Genomic DNA, 9,413 nt, shown 5'->3' with positions numbered 1-9,413 from the left:
GAATATTTTCGAAAATAAATTATTTGAAGAAAACTAATTTTCCGAAAAATATTTTTGAGATAGAAAAAGATTTTTGTGCTCATATATGGATTTTCTCTCTATCCTACAAAGTTTCCTAAATACCTAGCTACTAGGTTCTTCGAAATCTTCACACTCGATGTAGGATTTGCCTTGTACGATTTCTTTCCGTAGAAATTCTGCATAAAATAAACTTAGCACACATAACATAATTTTAAATTTATTTGTTTTGAATTAATCATCAAAATCCGAGACTTAGAAATTGACCCTTGAGCCAACATTGATCCTACGCCAAACATTGGCATGAAGGTTCATCCTAAGTATAATCTTGTGGATATTAATAAAAAAAGAAATGTACGAAGTACGAACCTTTTGTGTTGGTAATGCAAGCTGCACATGTGTACTATGTCCCATATCCATCATTGAAACGAGATCATTGCGATTGGATGGTAGTGTGTAAAATCAAGCCTGGATCAGTTATTCATGCAGTTGAAACCAAACAATCTGCTTCACTCACAGTATCTGAGCCATTTCAAGAAGTTGCGGTGGATACGCAACCGATACAAGTTGTTGAAGATTTAATGGATAGATTGGATGATGAAAGCAGAACTTATGTTGAAATAGGAGCATCAAATGATGAAGAGGAAGAAAATCAAATCATCATGGGTAACTCAGAAGACGAATATCAAGAAGAGGAAGAAGAAGAAGAAGAGGAAGTAGATGATGATGAAGACACTTAATACTTCGAACCACATGTATTATGGATAATAAATTAATAGATGTATATATAATATTATTAATGAAGAATTTCAATGTTATTCACTTTGTTCATACATATTTACCACATGTTCTACAATTCATATAATTGTATACATACATATATAGGTTCTGTTATCTGTAGTACAGATGGCTAGAGGCAGGGCGTTTGATTCAGATGGATCTGGTAGTGGTCCATTTGGAGGTCATGGCCGCGGATGCAATACACGTGGATGAGGAGGGACTATCCCCCCTTCTTCTACTTCAGGTACGTCTGGGGCTTCATCCTCTGCTTAGCCTCCCGTGCTGCCATCACTTCTTTCTATTCCTTCCTCTTCTACCCCACTTCCTAGACTAGTAGAGTCTTCACCAGCTTCACAGTCACCTACTACACCAGGTAATCATAAATGTCATTACTGTCATTTCAGTTATATATTAATTATTTATCTGTATTTATAGCATTTGTCAATTGTTTTGCAGCTTCATCAGAGCCACATAACAAGCTTAGTTTGGTAGCGGGACAGTAAGTGCTTATTTACTTTTTCCTTTGTACTTGGTTTTGTTCAGATTTTGATACATTCGTCTACTTATATTTCACTTATGTTTTTTTTTTCTCAGCATATATCCATCCTCTCGAGCATCAAGGCAAATTATGAGGATAATCAAGCTACATCTCAATAAAGATGGATACACATGGGATGTCGTACCACAAGAGGCGAGAGACTTTTATTGGGAAGAGTTTCAAGTACGATTTTGTTTAAGTTATATTTTCATTCAATGTTTACAATTAATCAAGCTACCTCTCTTTATTGAAATTTTATTTTTCATTTTTTCAGAAGCATTTCGTATGGGAAGAGGCAATTACGACTATGCTAAAAGTGGCATGGGAGAAATTATGTGCTCTATGATATGCTGACTTAACCTATAGGATGTGAAAAAGCGGTAAGAAGTAGTAATGCGTGTCTCAAGAGATATGGGAGAGCTGGCAAAAGGCTTGGGAGGATCCTGCATTCAAGAGAAAGCGTGAGATATTTGCACAAAATAGGCTCAGTGAGACTGGCAGTGATGGAGCAGGACCTTCTCGACACACTGACGGATCAGTATCTGCTATAGAGACATCTCGATTATATGTGAGTCAACCAGTCACAGTTACAAAACTGATGTTTAATGAAATGACATCATATTAATATATCATGCATAAAAATTCATTACAGGCTGAAAAATATGGTCGTGAGCCACACCGATGGAGGTGTTTACTTACACTCACACAAAGGACCATAATTGCCATACATTTGTCGATAGACGTGCATTCGGCATCAACGTAAGTAACAATGAAGAATATTTACATGTACCTTCTAGTCATTTCTTACTTGTACAAGTTCAGTATAATAAAGCTTGCAACTGCATTGATTTATTAATTTATTATTTTTAGGAGAATTACAGTACAACTCTCGAGCGTCTTGTTTCTTCTCAAGCTGAATTTGAAGCTGAGTCAAGAATTGATGAGTTAGCACTTTATCTGGAGGCCGTAGAGGGCAAAAAGAAGAGGAAAGTATATGGCATCGGGTCTCAGGGATCACAGTTTTACTGCGGCTAAGCATCGTACGCTTCTGTAGCCAGCTCAGGACCATAGCCCGACCATAGTGCCGAGGAGATTACTGCATTATGGGCTCGTGTTGATGAGCAGGAGAGACAGCTTGTAGAGCTTAGAGCGCATGTCATGCGGATGTCTAGTCAGCTTGGTGCTGGTACTTCTTCCTCTGATCCTCCACCTGCTACAGATCGAGATGTTTCGATAGGTCAACAGTAGCCATTACTGTCTCCTCTTAATCTCGATACTGCAGATGATACCTTGGTCACTCTTGTCGACACTACGACACATCCAGTAGGTACTCCTCCCGGCGATACGACACTAGATCATGCAGATGACCAACCTCGTAGATTTGATTTTGGACCTTTTTAGCTTTTTGTGGTTTTTTCATATTTTGTACATTACATTACATTAACATTTACATCTTTACATTGTTATTGTGTTGTGATCTTGATGATGATATTCTGATTGTGAGATATATATATATATATATATATATATATATATATATATATATATATATATATATATATATATATATATATATATATATATATGTGTGTGTGTGTGTGTGTGTGTCGGTATTCACAGGTGCAAAAAATTATGGTTTTTGATATTATTAATTTTTTTTTTTGTAATTGTATATTTGAGACTGATTTGCGATTGAACTGTAACCAAAATTGTAATCGTTAAATTTAAAATTGCGACATATCACGACCAACCGCTTTCAACATTTGTGACCGATTTGTGACCACTGTTCATAATTGCGACAGACACAATCTGCAACCAATTTGCGACAGGATTTCAGAAGGAAGCACTACCAAAATTAGCGACCGACCTTTATAATTTTGCGACCGATTTTTTCGTCACAAAAGATTTTGCGACAAGCACTTTTGAGACTGATTACTATCGGTCGCTGATCAAATTTAGTGATCGATTTCTTATATTTTGCGATCGAATTATCGGTTGCAAAATAGCAAATTTTTTGTAGTGTTTTTCTTCTTACCCTCAACTTCCTCTTTTTCTAAAATTAATTTCTTCTTTTCTGTTCTTTCTTTCTCAACTCTTTCATTTTCTAAAACATCTTCTTTTCATTTTTCTTCCTCATCTTCTTCATCTTTCAATTTCAAAGAATAGCTATCTAACTTTGAAACATTGTGACACTCCTTCTTTTCCAAATCTACTCTTAGAAACCCAAAAATAGAAGTCAACACCATACCATAGGATAGCTTTTTGGTATTGCTCTGCATCTTATCACAGATAGCATGACACAAATTGAAAGGCTTCCTTTTAACTATGTGCCACATTATGCACAATTCAACCTAATTCACATAAGTGAGAGAGCTGCTCTTAAGTAGGGGTGGCCACGGTTCCGGAACCGCCGATTTCGATTCTAGAACCGGAATCGAACTGAAAATTAACAGTTTCGGTTACAATTTGGAACCGAACGGTTTCAGTTCTGGTTCCGGTTCCGCAATGGTTCCAAAATCGACGGTTCTCCGGTGGTTTTTCGACGGTTCCGGCCGGTTTCAGACCAATTTTGGCCGGTTTTGGATGGTTTCGGCCGATTTCAGATGGAACTAGAACCGTCGGTTCCGACTGGAGCTGGAACCACTGATTCACGGTTCCAAAACTGGTGGAACCAGAACCAAACCGGTTTAGAATGATTCCGATTTCAGTTCCGGTTCGGACCGATTTCAGTTCCCACCGATTCTGTTCTGGTTCCCACCGGTTTGGAACCGATGGTTCTGGTTCCAAAAACCGGATTTTGGCCACCCCTACTCTTAGGATAGATGTAGTGCACAACTAATTTGTACAACCGCTTCATATTTTCATTAAGATTGGAGCATACAATCACACCTTGTTTTTCTGCAGATCCCTTTCTAGTAATTTATCTTATAAACTCATCCTTTTTATACTCATCAACCCTAGTGGTTTCCTTAATTTTAGTTACCCTAGACCCACTGTTTGGAATTTTGTAAATGTCGCTTAGGTTTGTGTAGGATAACACTCTAGTTTCTCTGCCAATTTTCATAGAGAACACTTCTGGACCAATGGCTTTAAAAGAGCCATAGAATTCTTTCACCACACTCTCATAGTAAGGCTTATTTACAAATAAGAACTCCATCCACCCTTGAACCTTAAAGAACTCTCTAAAATTGAACTCTGGTTTCCCAAAGAACTTCCAATCAATCACGTAAGAGCGTATAAGAGGATTTGGGGAAAAGATAGATTTACCTTTGCCACGAGAAGCCGAAATATTTTCTTTCGCTTTTTCTTTCCTTTTCGATTTCTATGGTTTGCTTTTCGATTTTTCCTTTCCTGAACTCGATTCCATTATCGATATCTTCAATCCCTACTCTTGCTTTCCGTACTTCTTAGTTAACTTCTTGAGAACTTGTAATTCTTTTTCAATCATAGAATCAAAGGAGGAAGTGGAACTAGATTTGGTCATGTTTAGGATTTTGGAACAGACAGGAGTTAGGGTTTCATTGTGAGAGAGAGATAGAGAAAAGCAAATAGTGTTTTGGTAGAAGAAAGAGAAATTAATTTAGAGAAGTTATGATCTTAGGAAAGAGAAAAACAACTTAAAAAAGAAGTTGCGACAGATGTGTGAGAGAGAAGAAAATAAAAAAGAATATAACGGTTTAAAAGAAAACTGAATCGACTTAAAAAAAATTAGCAAAATTTAAAATAAAAAACTAACACATAATAAAAGAAAATACCGCTAAAAGATAAAATGAAAGTGAAATAAAATAAAATAAAATAAAGAAACAAAACAAGATAAGTAAAAATAACATAAAAAAACTGACTATTTCGATTTGTTTAAAAATAGAATCTGGTGTAGATGGTGACATTAAAATTCCACATCAGAACTTTATATAGCTCTTTTAGACACAAAAACAGTTTTCAAAGAAAGTCACACAGAATAGAATTTTAAAATATAACATAGAACAACTTTTTCAATCTCAAATATAGAAAGCATTTAGAACATACACATAGAGTTTTAAAGTTAAGAGTTTAAAACTAACATACCAAGTTCTCTTCTAATTAAGCAGAATTGGCTTTCATTAAAAGGTTTAGTAAAAATATTTGCCAATTGCTTTTCTGTAGGAATGAACTTAATCATTATATCACCTTTTTGAACATGATCACATATGAAGTGATGTCTGAGTTCTATATGCTTGGTTTTAGAGTGTTGGACTGGATTCTTAGATAAGTTGATAGCGCTTATGTTGTCACATTTGATTGGAACTGTTTCTAATTTCAGACCATAGTATGCCAATTGTTGTTTGATCCATAGAACTTGTGCAACACAGCTTCTAGCGGTAATATATTCTGTTTCTATAATAGAGAGAGCAACAAAAGTCTGTTTCTTGCTAAACCATAATACAATGGCACTACCTAGAAAGTGGTAAGTTCCAGATATGCTCTTTCTATCTATTCTACTTCCTGTAAAATCAGAATCATTATACCCAACAAGATTAAATGTATCATCTTTAGAATACCACAGAACCAAATTAAAAGTTCCATAAAGATATCTTAGAATTCTTTTTGCAGCAATTAAATGAGGTACTTTGGGACGTGATTGAAACCTAGCACGTAAACACACTCTAAAGTGAATGTCAGGTCTACTTGCAGTTAGATATAGTAAACAACCAATCATACTTCTAAACAATTTAATATCCACATCCTTTCCATTTTCATCTTTTTCTAATTTTGAGATGGGCTCATGGTGTACTACCTACCTTGGCATTCTCCATTTTGAACCTCTTTAACAATTCTCGAATTTACTTGCCTTGGTTTATGAAGATTCCATTATCACATTGTTTGGTTTGAAGTCCAAGGAAGAAGTTTAATTCTCCCATCATACTCATTTCAAACTCACCCTGCATAATCTTAGAAAATTCGTTACAAAGAAGGTCATTAGTAGAACCAAAGATTATGTCATCAATATGGATTTGCACAACTAGAGTATCATATGCTTTATTCTTAATAAATAGTGTAGTATCAACATTTCCTCTAGAAAAACTATTTTCTATCAAAAACTTACTTAATCATTCATTCCAAGCTCTAGAGCTTATTTTAAACCATAAAGTGCTTTAGTAAGTTTGTAAATATGATTTGGTTTGTCATAAACTTCAAAACTAGGTGGTTGTTCTACATACACTTCTTCATTTAGAAAACCATTTAGAAAAGCACTTTTCACATCCATTTGATACAACATTTTAAAACATGCAAATGCACAAAGCATTCTAATGGCCTCAAGTCTAGCAACCGGAGCAAAAGTCTCATCAAAATCGATGCTCGCTTCTTGGTTATAACCTTAAGCCAGTAACCTTACTTTATTTCTCACAACATTACCATGTTAATGAAGCTTATTTCTAAAGACCCATTTTGTTCCAGTAACAGAATGGTTTTTAGGTCTAGAAACAAGTTTCTAAACTTGGTTTATCTCAAACTGATTTAGTTATTCTTGCATAGCAAGAATCCAACTTTCATCATTTTGAGCAGCTTCTAAATTCTTAGGTTCTAATTGAGAAACGAAAGCAACATTACCAAAATATCTCTTAAGTTAAGCTTTTGTCATCATCCTTTTTGAAGGGTTATCAATGATGTCCTCTTAAGGATGATACTTGTGGAATCGCCACTCTTTTCATAATTTAAAATTCTTATTTTCCGTTTGTGGCATTTAACTTTCAGTTGCGTTTTGATCTTCATGTTCATTTTCTGGTTCAGCCTAATTATCAACATTCTGCTCACTTTCTAGCTGTTCTAGTTGTTCTGACTATTCATTCTGATTTTCTTCATTGAAATCCACAACATCATCATTCTCTAAAATTCTAGAAGTAGAATTAGATTCATCAAAAACAACATGGATAGATTCTTCTACAAATAGAATTTTCTTATTAAACACCCTATATGCTTTACTATTACTAGAATATCATAGAAAAATTCCTTCATGAGATTTAGCATCAAATTTAGCAAGGTAATTTTTCTTGTTATCTAGAATAAAACATTTATACCCAAAAATGTGCAAATAACAAATGTTTGGCTTTCTACCTTTGTATAGCTCATATAGAGTCTTTTTCGGTTTAGATCTTACTAAAGCTCTGTTTAGAATATAACAAGTAGTGTTAATAGCTTCTGCCCCAAACTACTTCGGTAACTTAGAATCACTCAGCATGGTTCTGCACGTCTCCTGAAGTGTTCTATTCTTGCGTTCCACTACTCCATTCTGCTAGGGTGTTCTAGGTGCTGAGAAGTTATGGAAGATTCCTAATTCTTTGCAAAAAGCATCGAATTTCTGATTTTCAAATCCTCTTCCATGGTCACTTCTAATCGCAGAGATATTGTATCATTTCTCATTCTGTATTCTTTTGCAAAGATGAACAAACATGTCATATGACTCATCCTTATTTCTAAGGAAGAGTGTTCAGGTGAATCTAGAATAATCATCAACAATAACAAGTGCATAAAATTTACCTCCAAGACTAGAAGGAGTAACAGGTCCAAATAAATCAAGATGTAGCAATTTTAAAGGTCTAGAAGTAGAAACAATGCCCTTAGATTTGAAAGATGTTCTGGTTTGTTTGCCTAATTCACAAGCATCACAAATGTGATCCTTTTCAAACTTTAGCTTTGGCAAACCATGAACCAAGTCTTTCTTAGAAAGTTTAGAAATAAGGTGTATGCTTGCATTTCCAAGTCTTCTATGCCATAACCAACTAGAATTGTCAATAGAAACTAAGCATATGTCTAGGTTATGCATATCGGAAAGGTCTACTAGGTACATGTTCCCAAACCTTTTTCCAAAATAAAGTTTTGTTATCATGCATGTTCTGAACTTCACAATAAGAGGGTTCAAAGATCACTCTTCTATTTTCATCACAAATTTGACTTACACTAAAGAAGTTATAATGTAATCCTTCTACTAAGCATACATCTTCTATTGAAGGATTAGAACCTACCACACTAATACCAACAATTTTACCTTTTGCTTTGTCTCCAAAGCTCACTGTACCTCCCTTTTTCTTTTCTAATCTGGTGAATTTCTTTCTATCACCAGTCATATGCCTAGAGCAAGCACTATCCATGTACCACATTTCTGTTTTCAACTCACTCCTTAGACACACCTAAAAAGATCACGCAGATTTAGGTACCCAACCTATATTAGGTCCTCGAGGATTAGTGGTAACAGGTGTCAATCCTTTTACATTCATCTTACTGTGATTTTTCTTTCTGTTGAGACTACCAAAATTTTCAAAGTTCTTTTGATGTTCTAAAGTCATAACATTAGAAATAGCATTTTTCTTATTAGAAATGTGATTTTGTCTTGAAGTGCTATCATAGCTAGAACTTGTCTTTTCTTTAGAAAATGATTCTGAAATTGACCTTAGAATTCTAATTTCAGTTTTCAAAGATTCATTCTTAGAATTCAGAATTTTACGTTTTCTTCAAAGTGTTTCAGATTTTCAGAAAATCTAAGATCTTTGATCTCAATAATAAGATCTTTGCATGTAACTTCTTGATAAAAATTATCTTTCAATTGATTACATTCAATTTTTAAATTTCTGTAATCCTTCTTTAGAACTTTATGCTTTTTAGCAAGCTTTTCAAATTTAGTGCAAAGGTTATTTTAAGTATCAAGAAGATCACTTTCGGATTCAAGTTCAGAGATACTTACATCGCTTTCATCATGCTTTTGGCCTATTGCATCTGCCTTACTACTTTCAGCTTTCTTGTTGAAGTCAAAGTGCTGATTTCTTTGGAATCGGAATCGATAGTGGCCATCAACAGATATTTTCAATTTCCTCCTGGTCACTTTGACTTTTAGAATTAAAATCGTTTGAGTCGCTCCAAGCGGCTACAAATGCCTGCTTCAGCTTTTCTTTCTTTGACTTCTTTTTCAGCTTAAGATAGTTAGGCTTGATATGACCGGGCTTATTGCATTCATAACGAACCACTTCAGAAGGTTCATTCTTAGGAAAGTTGCTATTTTTAAATGAAAAGTTCTTTTTGATAAACTTTTTCTGTGGTCTTCCAC

General features: G+C 34.7%; 1 long non-coding RNA gene across 1 annotated transcript; it reads left to right on the top strand.

Moving 5' to 3' along the window:
- The first annotated feature begins 328 nt into the window (after positions 1-328).
- LOC149494734 (uncharacterized) lies at positions 329-2,738 on the top strand. The gene is made up of 6 exons (XR_016321840.1): positions 329-1,171; positions 1,255-1,297; positions 1,393-1,519; positions 1,611-1,904; positions 1,989-2,095; positions 2,207-2,738. It is a non-coding gene; the product is annotated as an uncharacterized LOC149494734 (long non-coding RNA).
- The last annotated feature ends 6,675 nt before the right edge of the window (positions 2,739-9,413 follow it).

Source organism: Jatropha curcas, chromosome 7 (assembly GCF_041381405.1).
Source record: "Jatropha curcas cultivar XTBG-Jc1 chromosome 7, XTBG_Jcur_1.0, whole genome shotgun sequence".
In the NCBI taxonomy this organism is placed as follows: Eukaryota; Viridiplantae; Streptophyta; class Magnoliopsida; order Malpighiales; family Euphorbiaceae; genus Jatropha; species Jatropha curcas.
This window is presented reverse-complemented; position numbering and strand designations above follow the sequence as displayed.